The sequence below is a fragment of the Pinus tabuliformis genome, chromosome X (genome assembly GCF_031772625.1).
Source record: "Pinus tabuliformis cultivar Carrire ecotype Pingquan chromosome X, CPIR1, whole genome shotgun sequence".
NCBI classification, from domain to species: domain Eukaryota; kingdom Viridiplantae; phylum Streptophyta; class Pinopsida; order Pinales; family Pinaceae; genus Pinus; species Pinus tabuliformis.
The window spans coordinates 376,462,741-376,490,152 of NC_142308.1; positions in this window are offsets into that span (position 1 = coordinate 376,462,741).

The following is a 27,412-nucleotide window of genomic DNA, read 5'->3' on the forward strand; positions in this document are numbered from 1 at the left end:
ACTATGCTTGGATTCAGTTTCATGTTTACACAAGCTTGAAACGGAAAAACTATGCTTGGATTCAATTTCATTTTTACACAAGCTTGAAATGAAAAACTATGCTTGAGATTGGTTTACATGCCTTCAACATGATGACTCAATTCTAGGTGCATGCCCCCCAAGCTTCATTACATTCACCTAAGTAGACTACTTGTGGCTATCAGGTGGATGGAATGAAGGTTCATTTACGAGACCAAGTCAAAGACTTGACTGGGATTTTACAAGATCTACTCAAAGACGTGAATTGGAACTTTTCTCTAGGGAACCTTGTTTCATTTTTTAATGAGCTTGACACAAGACAAGGAACTCTGTTGAGGTTCCTTGTTTCATTTTTTAATGAGCTTGACACAAGACAAGGAACTATGCTTTGGGACCTGTTTCATTTTTAATGAGGTTGACACAGTAAAAGAACTATCCTCGTATTCCTTGTTTCATCTTTTAACGAGCCTAACACAAGACAAGGAACTATGCTCATACATTTTGTTTCATTTTTTAATGAGGTTGACACAAGACCAGAAACTATCCTCATATTCCTTGTTCACAACCCATAAGAGGTCACGACTTCCAAGAGGTTCTCATCAGATGGGAGAACAATGCTTTGGAAGGGATAGGTAGCAAGGAATCCATTAGAGAGATCTGATTCCAATGCCCCTAGTACATAGTGCACAACATCACAGAATTGATCATCAGTTGATGTAGGCATGGAACGAGTTGCCACATAATTGACCCATGGTAGGGAAGATACCATTGGGACAAAAGGACCATTTAGGGAAGATGGTTGACTAGAAGCCATATTTGGACCGGGAAATGAAAGATGGTCAACAGTGACAATTCTGCCTTCATGTGGGAAACACATCACTCGACAGAGTGTTGAAACAATAGCTCCCATGTCATAAAAATAGTCACGCCCAAGAAGTAGATTGTAATCTAAAGGTCCTAGGACTACCATCACATTGAGATAAACAATTTTTCCTCACAAAGTGATAAGCAATTGAGGAAGGATCCCTAATGGTTGGTTGGTTCCTCTGTTAAAAGCCAACAGATTCTGGGTAAGAGGCACAAGTGGCAGTGAACCGAGCGCCTTCCAAGAAGTGGAGGAAAGGATACTCACATATGCACCTTCATCTATAATAGTGACAGATACAATCATATTATAAACCTGTACTATGATCTGGAAAGGCACATAAGAAGGAAGATGACATCTTGCCAGAATCAAAGGAAGTGAGCAGACTACTTAGAGGAGGTACCACAAGAATGAGAGAATTATCCCTTGAGTTATGAGAACGAGAGGATTTTCCTCTTGTTTTGATGGAACAGGAGCGTTGCCTCCAAGCTCATTGGAATATGAAGAAATGAAAAGAACCTGAGTGGTATCATACTCACTCTCTACGGGAGAGGTATGATTAACCGAAGGTGAAATCGGGTCAACTATTTCCTCGACTTATAATTGGTCAGGTATAGACTCATGGTATTCACATTCAGAGGGAGTGGGATTGACCGATGGTTGAGTTGGATCAATCACTTTATCAACTAGTGAAGGATTAAGGGAGAATTACCTATAACCAGATGGAAGTCGTTGGGGAGAAGTAGGATGGTTATCCAACACTTTTTGGGCTTCATCCAGATAGGGACAAAGGTGAATGGGATGATTCCCTTTGCATAACCTACAGGGAAACTGAACTTTAACCTTCTTTCCATGAACTTTACTACCACTAGTTGATGGTGTGTCACCAACATGATCTCCAGAAGTTGATGACACAGGATGATGTGAACAAGAAGACCATTCTTCTAATATTTGAGGAATACCAGAACAATTTTGAAGAAGATGGTCTCACGTACAAAGTTTGCAAGGATATCAAAGTTTGTGAGGCTTATCGGACGATTTATCATCAAAAGTTGCATTCAAAGAAATGGTTTCTTGGTTTCCCCCTTGATAAATTTTCTTCTTCTTCTTCTTCTTCTTCTTCCCTTTCTTCTTCTTCTTATCCACCTGGTTACTAGCGTCAATACTTTCACTAGGCGAATAGGAAGAAGGGGAGGAAGAAACAACCAACGAAGAAGGTAAAGGGTCAACTTTGGGATCCACTGGAGGTTGATTTTGTCCAGTTGTAGGAATATTCAGTTACAGGGCCAAGGAGGTTGAGAACAACCATACTGGAAAGATGATGGTAAGTACCGAAAAGGACAATGTAGCCATACAAGGAGCACTAATATTTATGAAAGGAGGAAAATGACTAGGATTCCCATCAAAAGGAATTCCTTGATTGGTGGACTCCAGAGTTGTTGCCATATGTCTCAACCTACGATCAACTAAGGAGTGACTTGGAGGATGTTATCTGCGGTCAATTAATTTTATTTTAATCAAAATAACATAACAAAACAAAAGATGGATAATCTAGGCAAAAGGATTACTAAGTAACTATGAACTACAATATACTTCCTCAGTAAACCAAGGACTTAACATACGTGCAAGCAATCTCCCCGAATGTTGTTTTCGATGTATCACAGTGTACAAGGTGGCCGACTTGGTTACCTATGGATGTATATCAACCTAATTTAGTCCTCCCAAATATACCCGAAAGTACGTGGAGGCCCAATCCGTGTTAGCGATGTCTAATGCGAAACCGCACAGTGAGAGAATTCCTTTATATTTTCCGTACTATAAAACCACCCGATATACCCGAAAATACGTGGATGAGCTATGATATATTTACATACGTGGAATGAGGTATCACACTTGGAATGTATCGCAAACCATTAGTGACAGCTTCTATGTTTAACGATGTCGGAACACGTCTCTAGCCTAGACCTCTAAATGTTATGCGTTAAGTTACAATGCTCCATTAGGTTAATTGAGATAAATTTTAGTTTATCTTGTTTAAAAGTTTGCCTTTCAAGTTCACCATGTGATGTTTCTAAAACTCCTAGAATGCAACTAAGATGAGAAACATTCTTTTCATTTGATTTAAACAATGAAAACCGTAACTAAAAGGGATAGAGCAATCAAAATCTTTAAACAAAGAGCATAGAGCACATATAATGCAACTTTCTCTATACCATTCCTACAAGCACACACAAAATTCTAAATGCATTTTTTTTTTTCATTCCTTTAACTTTTAGATGAACATAAAGAAACTAAATGCAAAAATAGTCAATCAATTCTTTCCAAAAGAAACGAAGACTTTACGACAATTCTTTTTTAGAAAAGACTAATCGATGTAAGCTAACTTTGACAATGAATTGATAATGATAAAGAAATCTCTTAAGAAACACTAAACAATCAAGGTCAAAGTAGGGCTAGGAGAAGAAATGCAAATTAATTTCAGGATCATAGAAAACATTGATGTTTTAGCAAACAACATCAGAAGAAAATTTGGAAAAAACCAAGCAAAAGATGGGTTTTTTGGCTTGAGAGGGATCAACGCAACCCTGAGTGGGAGACAATGCACTGCAATGCACGGTATCTAAGCTAAAGCTGCTCTACAGTGCACTGCACGTCAAGACCAACACTGCGATGGTTCCAGAGAGCCCAATCAGGAGACATTAAGCACAATTTTTGACTAAAAAACACTTCAGTATGACTGAAAAGAGATCAATGAAGTCAAGAAAAGTCTACTAGGATGTAATATGATAAGGAGTAAACTACCAAGAACGACGATCATTCCCTAGTATGGTCACCAATTTGTTATATGGGATTTATACCTACAGATAAGTACATCTTCCCTAAGTGGGTAGTTACACTTAGAACAACATAAAGAAAGTGGTTCTCCCTTTTCCTACAGTAGATAGATGAGATGAAGGAACCTACGTGTGATCTTTCTCTTCCTTTGATCTCCTTTGAATTGCTCTCGTCACTCCCACTCAAACTGAATTCCCTCAATTGGTACCTTTCAATAGAAACAGAGGACGAAAATAATCAAATTACATGATATATCTACTATAAACAAATGGAATCGACAACATTTAAACATATATGCATCATAGATATGAACAAGAATATGGGAAAAGGAACAAACAACTTTATTGATGTAGAAGGAGGAGTTATACGCAATGTGGTTCAATCCCGTGTCACTCATCCAGCTTAATCCAAACCCTCATCACACCAATAGCACATCAATCCAGTAGCATAACATTACTTGATAATGAACTCAAGTCTCAAACCAACAATATTTCTCTACAATCTTCAAATTCCAGCCCTTGATCACTATGATGAGTGGTCAATTTGTAGGGAAATGCAGGTAGTTATGTCATAAATTGGGCATTGAATGGTTTTCCAAAATTGTAGTTACTTTCCATGGAGAAAGGGATGAGAGGATAGAAGGATAAATGATCCATAGCCTATCCAAAGCCGGCCTCATAGGATGAGATAAGATCTGGGCATCCTTCTAGAATGATCTAGAATAAAGGAATATTCCCATAATCCTATGCCAATTTCACTCATTCTTGCCCAGTGCAGGTCAAAGTGGGCCTAAGTGCACTGCATTGTAGGCTTGAATGGGCCTATTTTCTCTACAGTGTAGCTACCCCAGACCAAAGCTGTGTTGGTGTTCCAAGAAGGCATTTCAACAGGGTTTCAAGCTAGGAAACTTTCATGGATGGAAGCATTCAATTTGATGACTTGTCTAGGGCATGTAGCAACTGAATTAGGGTTTGATGAGCCCTAATTGTACTGATCTAGTCGTTGGGAGTGATGTGCACAAATAGACCTATAACAATCTCCCACTCATATTCGTCATGGATGACAGTGCATATTGGTTGTGCAACACAACCTCCGTCAGTGGCTTGTTCCTCATTCGCAACAAGTGTAGAATCCGTAATGGAAGAACACAATAAAGTATCATCCAGAGGAACAACTGAGTGCAAAGACGGAGGATGTGACAGTTGAACAGGTGTGTGAGCATGATCCTCAACATCACTCTACAACGGTGGAGTTGTTTGATGAGGGGATGGCGAACATTCACTTGTGATAGTGACCACATCTACTTGGGATTGCGCAGCTCCATCGCTGAAAAATGTTGAGCGAGGCTTGATTTCAAACTTCTTCTTAGGACGGGCATATTTCTTAACACAATACTCAAATCAATCCCAAAGATAGAAAAATTTCATCTGGTTCTTCGAAGCTTGAAACTGCAAGTCATAGAAGCGCTACCAAAAATCCATAGTTGATTCATGCGGCGCCTTCCGCTGTTGTAACATTTTGGTCAAGATGGTCTCGATCAAAATGATGGAAAGTTTCTTCAATGAGATCACAAAAGTGCTCAAGTGAGTGCACGCTATCATCTGGTAGGTTGTACAACCACCGATGTGGAGATTCACGATGTTTGTATGCAAGCAAAAAATTGGCCTGTTCGTCAGAACATCCATCTTCCTCATGAAGCATGGAAATAAATTCATGTAAGAAATCAAGCCAGGCCACTTTTCCTTCACCATCATATGTGTAAGTGGACAAGAGATCGAAAAAATCCCTCATGATGGTGACATCTTCGTGATTCAAAAAACATCGCGAAGGGAGAACAGTGCAAGAATCCATGATAGATATGCAAATGTTCAAAACAGGATGAGAGGAAACAACTTGTCATCTGGCCCTCATTCTAGTGCCAGAAATGTTGACGGTGCTGGACCCGCAAATATGTCAGGGGATCTCCTCGGTAAGAAGTCCCAATTAGACCTCAAACCATTTCGTGTAGGAGTCTCAGCAGTGGGTCGTATGGTAATGGCTTGACCGTGATTTCGCACAAAGGCAAGTAAGATAACTCTGTTAGAGTTGGCTTGTTGGGGCCTGACCCAAGTTCGGAGTTAATTAGCCAAACAAATCCCTATACTAAAGGCCCTTTTGACAATAGTCTGCAGAGCGCGGACTGAAGTCTCACCCGAAGTAGTATGGGGGGTTGTTGGAACCAGGTTTCCACACCCTTGAGATGTCTAAGAGGTTGAATTGGTCCAACTTCGCGCAGGTTACTTTGCACACTTCCTTGTCCCTCACGCCCTGATGTACTTGCCTTTGCACAACCCTAACCAAGGGTTGTGGGGCTTTCGCGCTACTGGAGCAGTGCTCTACACTATTGCCCTAAGTCACCCCTGTGATCAAACTTATCTTCCTACACCAGTTAGTTATCTCCGCATAAATGGATGCCTTATGTTATATTTATTTATACAACACATTCATATGAGTTTGCACAACAAATACACAGTAAACTTGTAATTCATACCCAATAATACATCAAATAGGAAAAGATACATAGAAATATGATTAAACTTCTCTTTATTGATGTTTCCAACGGTTACAAACTTGACCTGCCCTACGCACTCAGTTACAGGGGCCCGCGCACTCAACTATGGACTACTAGGCCACTGTGCGAACATCCTACTCTATGACCCAAAGACACACTTTACACTTTGACTCAATCCCTTAGACTCATCATGCTTCTTTTTTCATTGGTTAGCTATCTTCTACACTTAGAGCCTTGCTCTATTTATACAATCCCATGGTCCGCGGACCATGGGTAGGTCTATCAAGCCGACATTACCTTACAAAAACAAGGACGGACAACCCTGTGACTCTATTATGACTTCGCGCTCCGCACCCACAAATCGTGGAGTTTTTACAATGGACTTGGTCAAAGCTTAGGCTTTAAGCCCCAAAACATGCCTTGGGGGGATTCCACGCCCAACAAGCCCCCAAAAAAAACATCGTGACTTGCCCTCGAGTCACTCTGTCAATGCAAAGATCTTCGTGCAGAGTCCCTCAAACTCTGCTTGAACAACTGCAAGGTTGGCAACGCACTAAGCGGTTGCCTGCTAGATCTCCTGTACCCGTTGTTCTGAGACCGCAGTGTTGGAACTGCTTCCTTGGACATGTTCCTACATCCCCTACATTTGTTTATAGTCTCGCACCTTCATCTGGCTACTTGGAGTGCGAAGATTGTGCTTTTGCCAGCTAGTCAGATAGTTGGGCCACCCATGTAGGGCTTCAATCAACTGTCATTCACTTTGCCTGGAAAAGGTTCTCTGTTTAGCTTTACCAACTATACCGCACCTCCATCTGTGACCTCCTTAACAACGTATAGTCCCAGCCAATGCATTCTGAACTTTCCCAGGAATCTATCAAACTTACTCTCATACAGTAACACTAAATCATTTACCTTGAAGGTGCCCAAATTAATATGGCGATCATACCAGGCCTTCTCGTGCTACTTTTGTACCTGGTGATGGAAGCCAGCCAGGAACCGTTCCTCTTCAAGTTCTTGCAACTGCACGAGCCTCTCTTCCAGGGCTTTACGGTCCATCATACATGTGAGCGCTGCTATGCACAGACTAGGCACAATATACTCCATTGGCATGATAGCTTACATGCCATAAACCAACCAGAAAGGTGTTTGTCCTGTCAGTTTCTTGCACATTGTCCTATAAGCCCATAGTACTACAGGTACGCGCAAGTCCCAATCACTCTGCTGCACGTTGCATACTTTGGTCAATGCAGTCTCTAGTATTTTGTTGAATGCTTCTACTGTCCCATTAGCTTGTGGGTGATACGGTGTGCTTTTCTGATGATCCACCTAAAACTCTTCTGTTAGCACGCTGATTGTTTTGTTCAGGAAATGTGTACTATGATCGCTCATCAAGATTTTTGGACATCCAAATTGAGTCAAATACGTGTTCTAACAAAAACTTCGCATCTGTGGTGGTCGTGCAGTCTATGACCGGCTACACTTTTTCCCAACGTGTCAGGTACTCTGTCGCAGTGATAATGTATCTCGCACCCATCTTTCCTTGAGGTTTGATAGGTCCTACAAATATTATTTCCAAATTTTCGAAGGGTTGCAACGTCATTTGTGGATTCAAAGGCATCTCGTCCCTCCGCGATGGTTTACCTATTCTTTGACATATACCATAGGCCTTACAATGTGCTTTTGAATCCTGATGAAGGGTTGGCCACCACAACTCTATGTGGAGAATCTTTTGCATGGTCGCTCGCCCTGCATAGTGTCCTCCTACAACGCCCCCATGCACTTCTGTGAGGATCTGACTTCATTCGAATTCAGGTACATACCTTCGCAGTATCTCGTCATTTCCCATCTTATATAGGTGCCTCGCGATGATAGAAAAATCAGCCGTGCGCACCACCAATTTCTTCTTCTACTGGATGGAGTATTCTTTCAGTGCAGTCCCCATTGTCAAAAAGTGGATTATATCTTCAAAGTGTTCATCCGCTACACGCACAGCAAAGAGTTGTGCATCAGGTAATCCTTCCTCCAAATTAGTAGGTTCCTCTCCCGTCTCAATTCGTGACAAGTGATCTGGTCCTGCGTTCAGGCGTCTAGGCTTCACAATGACCTCAAAATCATATTCTTGGAACAATAAGAGCCACCTGCATATGCACCCCCCCAACACAGGCTTATTGACCAAGTATTTTAGCACGGAATTGAAGTGTCCCCCTAGCAAATAGTGCTGGTATTTTTGGAGCATGTACACCATAGCCAACCCCTCATGTTTAGTTGTGGAATAGTTCTTTTCTGCTTTAGACAACCTGTGACTTGCGAATGCGATAGGGTGATCCAAGCCCTCTCCACCCTCTTATGTGAGTACCGCTCTGAGCGCTATACACAATGCGTCGACATGGACATGAAACTCCACATCCCATTTTGGGAAGACCAGGATTGGTGCAGAGGCTAATTTCTCTTTTAGTACGTCCAAGCTCTTCATGTAATCATCATTCCAGCAGAACGTGACATCCTTTTTCAACTATTTCTCCATTGGCGCAGTGATCTGGGCATAGCTTTTGATGAACTTCCTATAGTACCCCATATGTCCCAGGGTAGCGTGCAACTGTTTAACACTTCGCAGTGCTTCCAAATTCATAATTACTACAATCTTCATGGGGTCTACCATCAATCCCTGTTTGCAAACCACATGTCCTAACAGGTTTCCAAAGGGAACGAGAAACATACACTTCTTGAGGTTCAATGTGATTTGGTGTCGTTGGCAAGCATCCAGCATCAAGCGTAAGCTCGCTACATGGTGCTTAACCAATCCAAATACAGTCCAATCATCCAGATAGACTTCCAGGAATTTCTTTGAATGCTGCAACAACTATGTGTGAAAAGATGGCCAGCGCATTCTTCAACCCAAACAGCATAACGGTGTATTGAAAGTAGCCCCACTCAGTCATGAAGGTGATCTTGCTCCTGTCTTCCGGCGCGATTTTGATCTGGTGGTACCCAGAGAACCCATCAGTAAAAGAATATGCTTCTTGCCCACCGACATTTCCAATGCTTCATCTGTGAATGGAGTTGGGAATGGGTCATGCACAGATGCCTCGTTAAATTTCTTGAGGTCCATGCATATTCTTATCTCGGCCTTCTGCTTCTTTTCCTGCACTACCATAGGCCTTACCCAGTCAGATTCTTCCACTGGCTCAATAATTCCAACTGTGAGCATTTTGTCTAGTTCTATGTGGAACTTTTCCTTGTACTTTGGATTCGAGTGGTAAAGCCTCTGCTTAATTGGTTTCACATCAGGTTTTAAGGTGATCTTCATCATCCCTAAATCACCAACAATTTCCTTTAAGTCTGTGATCTTGGTCGGGAATAAGTCTTGGTACTCACAGAGTAACTCAATGACCTTATCCACTGTCGCGTCATCCCAGTAGTTGTCGAGCATTGCATACCTAGGTTCAACCTCCATACCAATGTTTACATGCTTTGTCTTTACCGGCACAGTTATGTCAGGGTCTTCAATCAATGGCCCTTGAACCTCGCGATAGCCTTCAGTTTCTGGAATGTTAACTTTTCACAGATCTTTGTCATCGTCTTCAGTATTCACGTTGTATCACTCCAACGCACAGCTTAGCTAGGTTGCCCATCCGACTGAATCACTTCTATTGACTCCTGGGGTATTTTAAAGATAGCTGCTTTTACTACTTGTAGCGCATCATCAATGATATCCCACCAACGATCCTCAAATGTGATGGTTAATAGGAACCCTTCACGCAAGATATCCCATTCACTCGTTCTATGGTGGAGCTCTGTCTCTATGTACCAGTTCATGGGTATAATATCCAAGGTATGACAGAATAGGTGCACCCACTTAGGCTGTGGCTCTTTCCCATAGAGCTTTGTCCATTTGGTGAGGGGCATGCATGGATCATCCCATCCATCATACTTGTCTTTCAATCGAAGCTGAGGCTTCCCAAACTACATGCACATCATCTTCTTGCATTCACGCTATTCCTCGAAGCTTCTTTGGTGCATACCCCACCACCTCGCGGGTGTAGCGTGTAGTACCCATTTCAAAGCTTCAAAACGTTGATGTTCCGAGACCTCCCTTTTGAATCTGTTCAAGAAGTCATCTACCTCCCTTAACCCATCATACGTAGGCAGATCCCTTACCTCCATTGATACGCAATGCAACAATCTTGTCATCATGTTACAGTTTAGCGTGGTTACCTCGTGTAACCAGTTCTACCATCATTCTATCTCTTCATCAGAATCTGATGTGTAGGAGCTTTCACGCTCCCATGAGATTCATTAGTCCACGGTTGGATTCACCCAGTCTTGTTCTCGTGTGGTTATCTTATAGATGCAGTCCAAATCGTCATCACTGTTGTAGTCGCACACTGGCTTTGTGTAGCGTGATCCTTCTGCAGGGTCTAAAGGTACAACTACGCATAGAGAATTTCTCTCAAAAATCATCTTGTGCTTCTTCATATTTATCACCCCATTCATGTCAGTGGCCCAATCTATTCCTAATAGCGTAGGGTAGGGATTGATGTCATCAACAATCTCTATTACTTTGAAGTCTGCTAGCGTGCTTGCTCCTTCAATATCCACTGTCATTCCCTACAATCTCTCCATAGGTAGGATCTTTTGCTAGTTCACCATTCATAGTTGGATAGGAGACCATTGTAGCGTAGGCCTTCCCATGCGCTCCCATGTTTGCTTCGGCAGAATGTTTGCATCTGTTCCTAGGTCTATAATTACTTGGTCCAACTCATATTCTCCAATCTGCACGGTCAATCTCTTCTCCCTTCCCATCCTTGTCATGTGCTTCTCGAGCTTTTGAACTAGCATGGTTCTCCTGGTGCAGTCCCAACACATATATTTATGACTTCCTGCAGCCCCTTTACAGCCTTGCTATCGTGTAGCAGCTTCATACATGTTTCTAGGAACGTTGTGAGCATCGATGGGTCCATTTCCGCTTCCATTCTGTCTTTGCTTCCTGAAGTGGAGGCATCAGCAAAGCTCTTCTTAGCTTCCATGAAGGTTTCCTTAGCGCGCTCCAAATCAAACTCTGGTTCCTTCGTTGGAGCCTTGCGGACCCAAGTACCTTCTTCACACTACTTGCTTTGTCATCCCCTATCGTAATTCCACATCGGAGCACAATATTCACATTAGGGTCTTCCTGTCGCGGCTCAAACCTCATCATTTGTAGGTTCTGAGTCAGGGGAGGTTGGAGTGCTCCTTTATCGCGCAACCTTGCTATCAGAGTGGGACAATCCTTCATCTAATGATCAAACAATGTACAATACAAGCATGATGGCCGTGTTGGACTCATACAATCGCAGGTATAATATCCTGGCCCTCAGCAATTGTAACATATCAGCGGTCCGCGACCTCTTCCAGGTCCTCCTCCACCTCAGCCTCGTCTGCGCCCCTGAAATCTGGTTCGTGCCATCTCTGCATTCTGGTCAATTGGCCGCATTTCAGCTTGAACTTTATAGGTAGGAGTCTGATCCATCATTAGCTCATAACTTCTATAGGTGTGCTCATCATGTCCCACTGATCTACATAAATTATAGAACAACTGTTGTGAATTCTGCATGTACTTCTACAATAAATGGCAGTTATCTGTAGCATGCTTTCCTCCTATCTGACAAATCGCGCACCACAGCACAGGCACTGCACTAGGTCCTTCTTTTGCCTCCGGTCTCAATGGAATTGGTCCTCCTCCCGTGAGGTGATTCATGAACACCGAGCAGTGGTCTTTGTCATGTCACTGACCCTTGCACTTTACACACCATACCTCGTCGTCCACTTCTGGGCGAGTTGTCATGTCTTGTTTCAAATTCTGCATTTCAAGGCACGGGTTTTTCAATTGTGGGTGAATCTATTGAACTCCCAGGTTGGGATCCTGTATCGAGGTCTCGTGTAGTCTCATCGCGATCTCCAAGGCCTCGACCTGAGTTGTTAGCCTCTGTTGTGATAGCGCGTTCCTTAAATGCAGCGTTAACGATGCTACAAACCATTTATGGTGTTGTCCATCCGTCAACGTCATGTTAGCTTCGTGAATTGTGCAATTCAGTCTCTAATCCAACTCCCAAGGGGTCTCACCTGGTAGCATTGTGATTTCCTTGAGCCCAATGATCAACTGCGCCTCTGACTTCGACCTGTGCAATTTGAATATCCACAATCCCCGCATTCATATTGTCATTGGAATTCTTAATGTACCAGGTCAGCACGTGATCTTGCAGAGCACTGACCAATGTTGCTTTCTTTATATTATCATCTGTGACTCCCTGCGCTTCCCATACAACTTTTATCACAAACCAAAACTGGTCCGGGTCTTCATTCCCTACTCCCTTGAATACTAGAAACTTTATCGTGCTCGCCATATTGACTCGCGGTGGTGGCGGAGGTCATATGGGTGAAGATGGGGGTGAAGATGGGGGTGAAGATGGTGAAACTGGCGGTGGTGTGGGTGGGGGTGGTATGCATAGAATCCTCTGCCTTATCAAATTTCTTGCACTTCTTGGTGAGACCCTCACAAGCTCTTCTTCGCCCCCTCGTGGAGGTGAAATCAAGGGGCTAGTTTCTCACTCTGCACTACCTTCGCTTCTGTAGATTCTCCCACCTCGCGTAGCCCCAAGCATCAATTTATTCACATAACCCACTTCTCACATACTAGCATTTTAATCCAAGTGTTTAAAGACTTAACATACTTAACTCGCAGTCCTTTGAGGAAGCGTTGTTCTGCCTCGCTATAGCTGACTGAAGTATCTACCGCAAACTCAGTGATGAACCCCCCTATAATTCGATCAAGCCAGTGATCAACAACGCATGTGATCTTATCCTCCGATGCTTCCAATCTGTTCACCAATTCTGGAGTTCACACAATAGGTCTATCTTGCTTACACCTTCCTTGGCTATCTACTAGCTTCGCAATCCACTCATTTAGCTCAGTAGGGAAAGATGCGAAGAAAATTTCGTGGATCTCTGTGTATAAGTAGTAGTCTAACCACTCTTCTTTTGATAGTCGCAGACTCTTGTTCTCCTGCACCATGAACTCATGAATATTCTTATCCAACCAATCTTCAATTCCTTTCTTTGTTGGATTCCAACGATATGACATTAGACATCTCTATGCAGATCCCAGTCTCGGCAACAGAACCATTTGTTGGCTTGTTGGGGCCTGACCCAAGTTCAGAGTTAATTAGCCAAACAAATCCCTGTACTACTGGCCCTTTCGGCAACAGTCCACGGAGTGCAAACTGAGGTCTCACCCGAAGTAGTATGGGGGGGTGCTGGAACCAGGTTTCCACACCCTTGAGATGTATGAGAGGTTGAATTGGTCCAACTTCATGTGGGTTACTTCACGCACTTCCCTGTCCCTCATGTTCTAATGTACTTGCCTTCACGTAGCCCTAACTAGGGGTTGTGGGGCTTCTACGCTTCTGGAGCAGCGCTCTACACTATTTCCCTAAGTCACCCCTGTGATCTTACTTATCTTCCTACACTAGTTAGTTATCTCCACATAAACGGATGCCTTATGTTATATTTATTTATACAACACATTCATATGAGTTCACGTAGTAAATACATATTAAACTTGTAATTCATACCCGATAATACATCAAACAGGAAAAGATACACAAAAATATGATTAAACTTCTCTTTATTGATGTTTCCAACGGTTACAGACTCGACCTGCCCTACACACTCAGTTGTAGACTACTAGGCCTCTGCGCACACATCTGTAGAGCCTTCTCCTACTCTACGACCCAAAGACACACTTTACACTTTGACTCAATCCTTTAGACTCATCATGCCTCTTTTTTTCATTGGTTAGCTATCTTCTACACTTAGAGCCTCGCTCTATCTATACAATCCCATGGTCCGCGGACCATGGGTAGGTCTATCAAGCTAACATTACATTACAAAAACGAGGGTAGACAACCCTGTGACTCTATTATGACTTCGTGCTCTGCACCCACAAATCACGAAGTTTTTACAATGGACTTGGTCAAAACTTGGCCTTTAAGCCCCAAAACATGCCTTGGGGGGATTCCATGCCCAACAGTTGGTAGCAAGGGTGTGACAGCTGCAGCGAGCCAAGGAAGGTGCATGAGAGGTTCTAACACACGGGGGTTGAAATGAGTGTGCCCCTTGGAAACCTGTGATAACACATAGTTACGAAGGGAGCACACAAGCAAAGATACATCACAACATGGACGGAAAGTTAGAAAGCAATCCAAAGTGATGGTTAAACCAACAACACATTTCAGAAAGATTCATACATACATACACAGATAGCTACACATGCATGCGTAAGTAAATAGATATATATATCGTTTAGAGTAAACTAGATAGCATAGAATACAATACAACATATACATGAAATGTGTTGGCTCTTGTTATATTAGGAAGTGTAAGTTCCAGTCATACAATACATCCATGTCCAAACACTAGTTCTGATAGCGGAACATTACAACCACAACTGCCTACTCCTCCAAAGATATGTACAAGCTCTGCGCAGTGGAGAAGCCAAGGCTCGTTACAATACTGTCCAAGCTCTCTCCAAGATAGTCTTATTGGAAGCTTTGCTGACCAAAAGCCTATACAATGAGTTATGAGGGACTATTTATAGCAAAGGGTGGGGTGGCCCTTGACATTCCCCTTTGTGACAGTTCAACTACCCTCATGACTCTTCATCTACTCTATGACTATTACATCCAACTATCACAACTTGACTTACACTTGACAAGACATTACATTACAATGAACATGTACCCATGTGAGAGAAATGGCTTGAGCAAGCCATGCTAGACATCACTATGACTTAAACAACCATGGAATTCCAACTCCTCAACATCCTCACATTGATCAGCAGTAACATACTAATGCCAAGATTGGTAGTCCGCGATGGTGTTCATGTGCTCTAAGGTGACATCTTTCTGGAACCTGACTCTTACCTCCATAGCATCCGGGTACACTGCTCGGGCTCCTGTGTCCAACTCGACAATAAGCATGCACATCATTGTCTTCAATGCAGATGGACCAACAACATACTTGTGCATGATGTCTGCACTGATGGGAAAGTCTACGCTGGTAATAATGCGCATCAACTTGTTGAAGTACGAGTCAACCTCTAGTCAGACCTATGCCTTTGTCTTCGCCTAGGTGAGAGTCCCAATAGACGGGATCACATGTGCGTGCACCACAACATCCATACTCTTCAACACACGTGTATGGGAAGCATGTATACTAGTGATGAGATACGGGAGCTCTTCATAGTTCCAGATCTGACTCTGGATACGTGCCTTCAGCTCGACCGCACTGGCCTTCATCATATTAGGCAAGTGAAGTGGGTCTCCCTTGTATCTCATCGTCCATGTTTGCATGTAATCAACAATGGAATGCAATTTTTTTAAGGTAAGTTCTCTCCTAGCACATCGTTGTTGCCATCCGTTGAGATGGACCACTGCCTTATGCATGGTGCCAAACTTGGAGTACAACACTCGCATAATTGTGTCAAGGGACAATACTTCATCTAGTATTGCCTTCTTCAGTTCATCTCGACTGGATGCTATCACCAAGTCTCCTCCGTGATTGGTCGTCTAAAGTTCTTTAGCCATTCACTCATTTTCAGCTATTCGAAAGTGAACACTTGAGCTAGTGGCTTTGACATACACTCTAGCTGCATCGGCCAAGGCTTCTAGATGTTTGCGCATGTCACTTACGATCACTCGTTCCTCAACTTTCACAGCATATGTATGATCATCCAGAGGTGACACTCTACGAGATTACAAAACTCTATGTTGAGACTCATTGAAGGAGATGTTGTGCATCTCTCATTCCCGCTGATCTCTGAGGATCTCAGTGCCTCCTCAACTGCTTGAGACTTGCTCATCATCTAGATGTGGTCAAGCAAGTAAGTTGACCTCTTGGTGGTGAGGCATAAGGTTGATGTCCTATTCCAACACCTGTTGGTCCATATCTATATCCAATTGTTGAAGTGCTTGCTCTATCTCACGAGCGATTTCCTGCTCCTACGATGGTTCACCCTGTCTACCTGATGCCAGTTGTTCTGATGAATCCACTACCTGTATGGGTGTTTTTTCATTTGTTTTCACATGTTGCACCCCCTGATGTACATGTTGTTGCTGTGCTTCCCTCTCCTGTTTACACAGCTCTGCTCATTCAAGAGTTGCTCCTTCAACTCATGCAACTCCTTCTCTGCTTCTTCCATTCTTATCTTATCCCTTTGCCTTTGCGCGATTCGCTTGTCGCATTGCTGCCTCTTCGCCTCTATAGCCATAACTGCTTTCTCCACAAGTGGATCTTCTTGGAACTTGTAGCTTTTCTCTTCCTCCATGTGATTGACAATCTTCCTCTTGCCCTTGTCACACACTGGTATGCTTGCCTCTAATGCTACTACTGGTGGTGCTAGTGCTCTCCTGGATGCTTCTTCATGTTGCTTCGCTAATGACTCCACAGTGAATCTGACCGGTTCATTGAGTTTGGAGGAGTTGTAACAATATCTCCATGGGTCCTCCTCCATCCAATGACATGCCCGATGGCTCTAGTTGAAGTGTAATCTCGTGCAATGATCTTTCACAGCACAATGTGGGTCATACAACGTGTAACTTCGGAGGTTGAATGGATACTTCTTCATATGTTCTGCTTCAACATCTGCTTGCTCGAAACTTTGAATCTCATATAACCCAATCCACAATGCAAGAGCAAGCCAAGGGGCTTTCTTCTTTCGGTGCAGTCTAATTGTCAATCCTGCAAAGATGTCATATGCTACATCCTGCATGACAAGTATGTCCAAGGAAAACTTCGGTAGAACATGCAGAGGCTTATCCACACTAAACATTCGTATGAAGGTGTCGGACAGTGAGGCATACCAATCAGCAATGTCTATCAGTACTTCCATTGCTTCCTTCGACATGCAGGGTAGATCCTGTTCGAATATCATCTTGGAAACTTTGGTGAAAAAATGATCGGACAACCGTGTGATTACTTCTCTAAAGCTGCATTTGGACAACAACTTACAATATGTGTTCATAGCAGTGTCCATTGGTGACCATGCCCACTCCAAGCCAGGGAACTCCTGTCGGGCACATATTTCATCTAACATGTAGGCAAACATGTAGATCTCTGCTTGCATACCTCCGGGTGACTGTCAAGCCTTCGTCACTTGTTCTTTCAGCTGATGAGCCAACATGATGGACCAGTTACATGGTTTACCCTCTCTGGCCAGTTGGTCTAGCACGATCACCCAACTCTATGGGAAGGTTTCATGCTTTCTTTGCCACAGTTGACATGAAAATATGACCAAGTATTGATATGCCTTCCGCAGTATCTTCATCTTATAGATTTGGTTGGGTATCATTGTGAATCTAGCTGGATCCTTTACTTAGTTCTTCAAAATGTCTCTGGAGTTGGCACTATTGCTAGGTAAGCTAAAAGGAGTCTACATGATAGTCACGGGCTTTTAAATATGATACATCTCATCATAATCCTCTGCCCAGAAGGTGGCAAGCTTTGTCCCGCTGACAATGCTCAAAGTCATTGTCTCGAGATTAGTCTATGAGACAATCCAGTGTATCATGTCCGCGCATGGGAACGCATGGTATCTGCATGCAATCCGGTACAAGCCGAACTTGTGAATGTTCAAATACACCTGACGGTCTTTGAGGTCTTCCACAAAAGTGCTTGCAATTGCTTCATTGACCTCTTGTCATTTTAGATTGATGTCCTTGTCTAGAAACAACCTAGTATCTTCATAGATCAGTAGACATGCAAACGACTTCTCAACTGCTGCTCCAGTCACACTTCCATTAGTGTCCTTTGATCCTGATCTCTTGGAGGCTATTGATCCTATACTGCTAAGAGGTGGATGAAAACCTGAAAGATCTGGAGACAAAGCAACATGCATGGCAAGAAATCTGTCAGCGAAAACCAAAGCGAATTCGGGGAATGACTTAACACATACCTAGGGAATGATAGACAACTATTGCGCAATTTCTTCTGGGAGGCTAGCTAACTAGCTGTGAGAACTGCGCAAAAGGCAGACTGGGATGTCTGGGAGGCAAGACTGGCTACTGGATTTGTACAATGCACAATCCAGGCTAACTGCTAACTGTTGGGATTGTGCAATGCGTAATTCCAGCTGGCAATGACTGCAAGCTCAGGGACTGCATTGTGCAATTCTCTAGGCCAGCAGTTACAATCCCTCATAAATGCACAAAGCAATCCTGGAAGACAGTACCTAGGCATAAATATGCATTTTTTGAGAGGAAGACAGAACCTTCCTTCTCCAGATTGTGCAATGTTGTCTGGGTGAGGTAGAGTCTGGGCCAAGGCTGCCCAGACCCGCCGATGGGAAACTTAAAGTAAATCTAAAAGTGAATGCATGGTGACACTAATTAAAAGCAAAAGTGATTGATCATGCATGAAAACATTGAATGAAAGATTCAGTAAAAAGATCAATATGCATGTGGGTGAAGTGAGTCGCCAAATCGACGACCGTTCATGCAAAACAATTTCATGCATGTGAAAGCGGTGAGATAGCAACGAAAACTGAAACGGTGCTAGTACAGTCTAGTATGCATGTAAATGACAGCAAGTGTTCAAATAAATCAAGAAAAAAACACTCACACAAGAGAAAACACAAAAAGCAACAGAAATGCTGAAAAAAGACAAGTTGAGACCACTTACCCGTGAATAGTTGAGCCGGATGTGTCGAAGAGTCTCGAATGTGTTGTGGGATGTTAGAGCTCCAAGATTGATGTGAAAGAGTGAGCTCTGATGTGTCGAATAAATAAGTTTGAGATCATGACACGTATTCCACAAATCTAGGAAAAAGCGACACTTGGAGGAAAGTTTCTAAAATGAACTTTGCATGTAACCTTTGGCTGCTAAAAATAGCTCCCTAAATCATGGGATTCTTTTTTCATGTTGCCTTTTGCTATTCCGAGAAAAATCAAGCCATGCATGAAAGTCAAGTTTCCTTGGTCCCGAGTGGAACTGGTCAACCCAACTGCTCATGCATGAGGCTGCTCAACTGCTGGGATAAAATGTGCATTTCTAGATGTGAGATGGGCTGGCTTCCCAGGAGATTTGCACAATTTCTGGGCAGAGCAACTGACTACTTCCCAGGATTGCGCAATTCCTAAGTTGAGCAAGCCCGTAGGGCAGGATTGCGTATTTTTCTGGGTGAAGGTTGACTGACAAGATTGCGCAATTCTGGAGCCCAACAGGCTTCCAGACATAATTGTGGAATTTATGGAGGGAAGGCTGGTTGCCCTCTAGAATTATGCAATTTCTTGGGGGAGCTGCTCAACCTACAGCTGGACCAAGTGCGGATGAACAACATATAAGGGGAATGAATCAAGCTTTGATGGACAGGCTTTCTTTGTGCAAGAAAAACACTGAAGCTTGTGTACTTGACTAAGCAGGACAAGGTGCTATGAAAGGTTGGTAGGGACGCTCCAAAATGAAGCTAAGGAAAAATTTTGGAGAGTGGTTGTAGTCGCTACAACACTTACCCAGGTAGTAATATTATGGAATTCTGGAAATGGACTATCATTGGGGTCTTAGTTACCAAAACATCAAGGATTTTCTCCTCATATCCTTATACCCGCTATTCCAATAACCACTACTCTTTTTTTTACCCATGTATTGCACCTGTATAAAATACATTTCTAGACAAACCAGACCCTTGTAAGATTACGTCATCCCTCAACTGATCAATGACAAATAAGAGGGTCTGTCATATAACATTGAGTCTTTCCCAACCTATTTCATCGCAACATAACTCAATTACAAAGATCCTTTGTTGATTTCCATTCATTCAAGTAGAGAAATGGGGATGTGGCCACCACAGATTCCATTTATGGCTAATTTCAATTATATATATATATATATTCTTCACATTGAATAAGCAACAAAGTGTTGAATTTTTGGACTCAGGTAAAATTTACTAGAACAATGAACATGTATCAATTCGTTCATAATTGAGTGTTAAACCAATTCTAAAAGAAAACACCTTCATATTTGTTTTGTCCTAGGTTCCTTGTTTAAATATGCATTCTGCACTATTGTGTGCAAGACTTTAGGTACAATGACAAGGTTATTTTTGTCTATCCCTCCTACAGTCTAGGTCCACTATAGGAAGAGACATCACCCTGCAGGATAAATATAACAACCAAGAATCCCCACCTTTTAACTATTTTCTTCTATAGTCAATTAAACAAATGCATTTTATTCAATGCAATTGTTGCATTAAAGCTTATGCTTGCCGGTAGTTTCACCCTTGTCGGATGTTTTACAGTGATGTTAGGAAGAAATTATTGAAGTAACCTCTTTGAACCTTATTAGGCTTGATTTCCCTTGCATCATATAGATAATAATTTCTCCTTTAGTAAATCAGCCACTATTATTCTTGATTGCAACCCATTAGGTCTCAGAGTTGAACCTAGGGCTCTGAGACCATTTTTCATGTGTCTCTTTTTGCACCACAATTTTTATTTATTTTTTATTACTCTACTTGATCTTCCATAATGACCAACACACAGTCTTATAATCTATCTCATTTGTTTCTAGGAAATTACCTCTACTTTCATTATGATTGGAGAGCTTACTCTAACTCTCGGCTCCCCATGCGTATCTAGTAAAGTAACTCAACTAGACTATATGATATGGAATGGTTCTGATTACATTCATTCATTCCATTCACAGGTATATAAGGTATTTTGTTTATTCTTAATTTCCTTGATAATGTCAATATGGTTTACGATACTCCCACCATCACATTTACAAAGGGGTAAGGAATTGTGGTTTATAGTATTCACCATGGTGTGCAGGTCCATGTACCTTTGACCCTTTCTTTACCTATTTAAGGTCCCAACACCCTAGTATAACATACGTATGTCATAGCAATTCCACGTAATCTTTGTATTCTTAGTGTTAAGGAACTAAGCAACTGGCACAATCCCTTTGAACTTTCAGTGTACATTTAATTTATTTCACCATAATAATTTGTAATTAATATGAAACTCGTGTTTTAACTACCCCCCCTTCTACAACTTGTAAACATTGAAGAAGGCATACAACTGGGCATGGTATATCTAATCCGCCATTTCAATGCTTTCTCATTCACGTGAGGATTACCTGGTGGGAGGATTTCGTATATCTTGAACTTTGGTCAACGGTCTAGATTCGTCAGTGAGATCTGATGGTTAAGGATGCCTCCTCACTAAATCTAACACTAACCCTTTTTTTTTCCTTTGGTTCTATCACCTACTCGATTTCTTTTGTTTTGCTACCCATGGCTCTCTAAGGGTCTGCTCGACAAATGTCATTCTAAACTCATACCCAGTTAGCATTGACAGGATAAGTCAAATTATCCTCCAACGACACCACACATGCCGCCACACCATTTTCCTAGCGTTGAAATCTAACATTGAGACCAGGGAAGTAGAAGAAGGTGGTGTTTCTCCTTAGCGCACTTGTTTATAGTTTCCCGACCTGCGTCCACCATTGTCCCTCCGTTGGTAAGACTTGTGCATAGATATTACGTTACATCTTAATTTCTCATGGTCACCTTGTTATCCTCGAATATGATCTAAACACCAGCCCTGACTTTGTTTATTTTGAAGATAGGTTTCCCCACTGGTTTTGAGGCTAAAGCACCCCATGTTGAACATTCGGGTATTTCTTGGTTTAAGTTGTGGCATTGGTGTATCCCCCATCCTTATTCCTTTGTGCTCCTTTATCCACCTATTGTTCGCTAAATCCTCCATTGTAATTCTTTAGGGAGATTGATGGCTCTGGTACAAAAATTGTGCCATCACGCTGGTCCTTTTCACTGAACCCTCTAGGTAACCTTAAGTATTCTCAGTTTGAATCCTCCCTACCTCTTCATGGCTTCCCATTTTTGCATGACTACACTGATTCTAAACTTACTACACACTATGTAGGTGACATGTTCTAGAATGATTTCCTTTCATGGGGGTGTTACCTGGCGTGCGGTTACAGGTTTTAATTTGTTTATACATTGAATTGTTTCGTCATAAATGTTCCACAAGCAGTTTCTATTATTGGTTAATCTTTCGTTTTTTTTATGTTCACAGAGGTGTGGTTCCTACAATTCTCATGATTCCCAATAATTATGGTGCACGACATCTTCATGTGAGCTCATTGTTTCCTAGATGGCCTACTGAGACATAATGTCAACGTTTGGCAGCCTCAGGTAACCATTATGTGGCTTTTCAGTTTTCTGGGTTTGTTTATTTTAAATCGTTCCTTGTTTTGACTCGTCTATGGGTTTGCACTAAACCCTATTTTTTACTTGACTATGTTTATGTTGAATGTTGGTTCCAAGCATCAACTCAAATTTATCCTTAGTGATTCACAGGTATGGTGAATTTCCCGATCAACAATTTTCCATTGAGGGTCTGCCCTATAACTATTATCCCTTTCGCTTCGTGTCGTTGTTCTTTCCTCGTTTGTTTTTTATTTTATTTTTTCGGTTGTATTTTAATGTTTTCCTCTTTCTGACTATTGTTTTTGGTGTAGGTATTACCACCTTAATTCCTGTACCCTTGGATAATTTCCACTCAATTCAATCCTCGTAAGCTAACAATTGTTTTACCCCTCTTCTACGTGGGTATGCTATGCCTCTCCTTGACAGGTGTTCATCATTTGGGAGGTTGGTGATACAAGAGTACATAGACCATTTCATGATGCCACTATCCTCCGTCATCAAGTCTCTACTCCTAGAATACTTAAGAATTTGTTTGTTTAATGATAGAGGATTTTACTCTCCTCCTTTCCTTCCGGCTGATGGCTTAAGGTTAGAATTGGTTGCATTGTTGGCTAATATTTTCTAAGAAATGGTTTCACTGGATTCTAACTGGAATCAAACATTTGTTGTACGCATGTTTCCCTTCAGGGTATACACACAGTAATATTATGGATTGGATATGTATTTTTTATCTTGATTTACCTTGTGCGTTTATGTTCTTTTTGGAACCGCTTGTTTGATTACTTGAATTATATGTTTTCATATTGTACATGCTTCGATTGTAATAAGATAACACACTTATATTATCCATAACCATTCCAACTGATTGATTGGTGAGGATTATTATAATTTCTATGGAAATTTGTATGTCGCTTACCTATAGAAAAGTATCCTTGTTCTTCTTTGAAATTTAGTTCAGTAACTAAAGCTCAGTATTTCCAAATAATGTTTATTTAAACCCTTACTATAATTTTATGAGATTAACTTATAATTAATCGTCTCCTCTCTCATCCTTTTTAACTCCTTTGAGTTCTTCATTCCTTTTGAACTTCGTGAGAAAGGGTTGAACTAGCTATCATGGCTAGTTATTCTCTGAAATTGTATATACCCTTTGTTCTCCTCTGAGAAGAGCACTAAGTATAATAGGTATACAACTTCTGCTAACTTTCTTTCTTGTTATTGCTTGTGCTCGTTTACCTATGCTAATTATTTTTGCAAATCTATCTTGCCAATAATAATGTTGTTTGCATGTTAGGCATCGTTCCCATATTACCCTGCTCATGTGCATTTAAAGTCCTATCAAATCATCTTGACTGACATAAAAATCCTTATTTCTGAAGTTCCTCTTCCTTTCTTCTCTATTATCTTGAGCGCAGGGTGAGGACAACTCATAACTATTCTTATGACCAGATCCCTACATTTTAACTTAGTTAAAAAAAATTGACTTCGGGGATGTACATCGAAATTAATGTGTCATCTCAATAGTGTCACTGCATGTAAACTTCATTACCCCAATGAGTAATTATTCATGTACACCAATGACCCTATACTACCTCTAACTTTAAAGTAATACATTCACAGTGATCTATGTAACTATGGCTAGTCTTATAGTAAGTTGATCACTAAAGAATGAGTAGATTAGTGTAATACTTCTGGTAGATGGTAATTATTCAATTATAATTTTAGGGACTTGTTCATCCCTTTATTTAATTAGTATACATTTCATATTGTATAACCCTGATGGCTCCCATCACAACGGGGGTATGTAGTTTAAGCGGTTCATTCAGAATTTATAATTTCTTTCCATACCTTTACCAATCTGCTTCAAGAAATGAAACAATAGTATATGCTATATATTTCCGTCGTCAATAATTTTCGAGTTTCAAGTCATACTTATAAATAAAAACCAGAAAATCAGTTTGATACAAAAGTGCTCAGATGTTGATTAAACTAAGAGATTAGAACAAAGATTTAACATTCAACAAAATAAGGTTGCGTGGCAGACCATCTAACTAGTATTTATGTTGAAAGCTCACCACCCAACCTTGGAATCATTACCTCAGTTCACCCTCGATGGTCTAGGTGGATATTGGTGGCCACTTGTCTATTCCATCTAGATCCCCCAACCAGTTTCATATATTTCCTTGTTCATTTCAGCATTTACTATTTTTACCATTTTTTCGGGTCTTGAACTTCCAGAGCAGTTTTGACTCCCTAAGAAATGTTTTTTTGGGGCCTGCTGTAGGCCCATAGCCATAGGCCAGGGCCTATGACGAAACCTTTAGCACTCAGAGAGACCTTTCCAACAAGGTATCGTACGCACTAAACGTAGATAATATGACCAAGTTACAATCCCAGGAAGTTGGCTGCCCAACTAACCCCAACGAGGCCCACAAACTCTTCATGTTACATCTCCTGGGGTTAGGGTTTTCTCATGTTTTCCAATAATAAATAGACCCTTGCGCCTCATTGTAACACAATTCAGAGGCATGTAGTCGCCACATTGCTTCTTAGAGATAAGCTACCATTGCCTAAGCTATCTTATTTCCATTATGCTTGTAAGCATAGTTCGGTATTTTTCTATTAATGAAATGATGTACTTTTTTGTTGCATATCAGTATTTATGATTATATCTATAAATTATTTTGTTCTTATTTAAGTATAGATCAGTGGTATCGGAGCGGTCTACTCTTTCTCTATTTTTGTTTTTTCTTTGCATGTCCCCAACGAGGTCTGGGTATAGGGAGTTAGGGCTCGATATGGTTGAACCATTGCAAGATTAACCTTTCAAAACCCAATAACCCCCATGGCAGAAGAAAAGAAAGATGAGGGGGCAGGAGATCCTTTCAAAATGTTTCTCAAGGAAGCCCTCGAGCAACATAGGGAAACAATGATGGATAACTTTGCCTAGATCCTTCGATGACTACCCACAGGCGATGCATATTCATCTAGAAGCCACTCTGGAGGTGCCACTCCTTTTAAGGTAGAATTTAACTTCGATATTCCCATATTCAAAGGATTGATAGATGAAGATGTCGTAGATAAATGGTTAAATCTATTGGAAGGATATTTTTCAGTTCATGACTTTTCCAATCAGGAAAATATTACATTTTCACTTCTGAAAGCCACCCCACATGTCAAGAACTAGTGGGAAGCCTACCTTGAACAAAAGCATGAGAGTAAAACCTCATTGTTTTCAGCCACACCCACTCAGGATTCATTCTGAGATGCCAGCGAGGAACAATATTACCCTGTTGGGAGCTATGAAGATAAATACTTAAAGTGGACCACACTATGGCAAGGAAGGGACCAAGATGTGCTCGAGTTCACAAACATTTTCCATACCCTTCACACAAAGCTAGGTATCAAGGATACTGAGCAACTTTTGGTTCTTAGGTACCGTGGATGTCTCCATAAGTACATCTAGGATGAGATGGAGTTCCTGGACATTTCCTCACTTGACACGACGTATTAGTACGATGTCAAGATTGAGAAGATTTTTAAACAAAAGAAGCGGGACTTTGGATTTGTGAATCCAGAGCAAGGAAACGGTGCCCCAAAACCACATAACAAGGGACCAAGCCAAGGCAAGGCTACCAAGGACAGCCTACCAAAGCCGCAAGAAAAGAACAACACCACGAAGACAAATAAGGACACGGGAAAATGGTGTGAGTTCCATAAGAGATCCACTCACATTACAAGTGAGTGTTGGGCCAAGCAGTCACTGGTGGCCAAGCTGAAGGCTTCCAAATCAAAAGTAGGTTCTAACTCTAAATCAGAACCCAATAAGGGAACTGACAAAGGGAAGTAGATCATTGATGTGGAGCCTAGTGCCACTGTTGCCACAACCAAGATCCATAAGATTGAGCCTGAAGATCCATATGAGGGGGAATACCTCTTCCACTCATAGATGTGGGTGAAGGGTTCTCTGCTGCAGTTCATTGTCCACAACGAGAGCCAAAAGAACCTTATTTTAGCAGAGGTCATGAAGTGGCTGGTTCTAAATACTACAACAAATCCACATGTGTACACCATCAGGTGGCTTCACCAAGGACGATATCTTCGCATCAGCCAATAATGTCGTCTTCTCTACAACATGACGCCCTTCACGGATTAGGTACTATGTGATGTTGCTCCTCTTGAAGTTTGTGATGTATTGTTAGGACAACCATACTTGTGGAAGAAACATGTTGTATATGTTTCTAGACCTCACTCTGTGATTATTACTTTGGCTAATAAGTTGTACAGGATACTAGAGGTAACCTCACCTACCACCATCTCTTTGATCATTGCAAAGAAATGTAGTAAGATCATTTCCCAGACCAAGAATTTTTTTTCTTTATGATTCGCCCCCAGGGCAAGAATAAGGTTGTGGCCATAGCTTCCAAGCAGGGCTCCTCTACATAGCAACAACAGATGGACAAGGCTGTGGAGGAGTATAGGGATATTTTCGACTCACCCACAGGGGTAACTATGCACTGCTAGGTCAATTATTCCATTGATCTGACCCAGGGCACACCGCTACCCAATGGACCAATCTATCGACACTCTTTTCTAGATAACAATGTGATCAAGAGGCAGATTCAGGAATTATTTTAGAAAGGGAACATCAGACCAAGCTCATCACCCTGTGGGAGCCCGATTGTATTGGTACAGAAGAAGGATGGGACTTTGAGGCATTGTATTGACTATCGGGAACTGAACAAGATCATTTTCTTGAATAGGTACACAATCCCATAGATTGATGACCTTTTGGACTAGCTCAAGGGGGCCAAATATTTTAGCAAGATTGACTTGAAGTCAAGTTACCACCAGGTGCCTATCAAACCCTCTGATGTGTGGA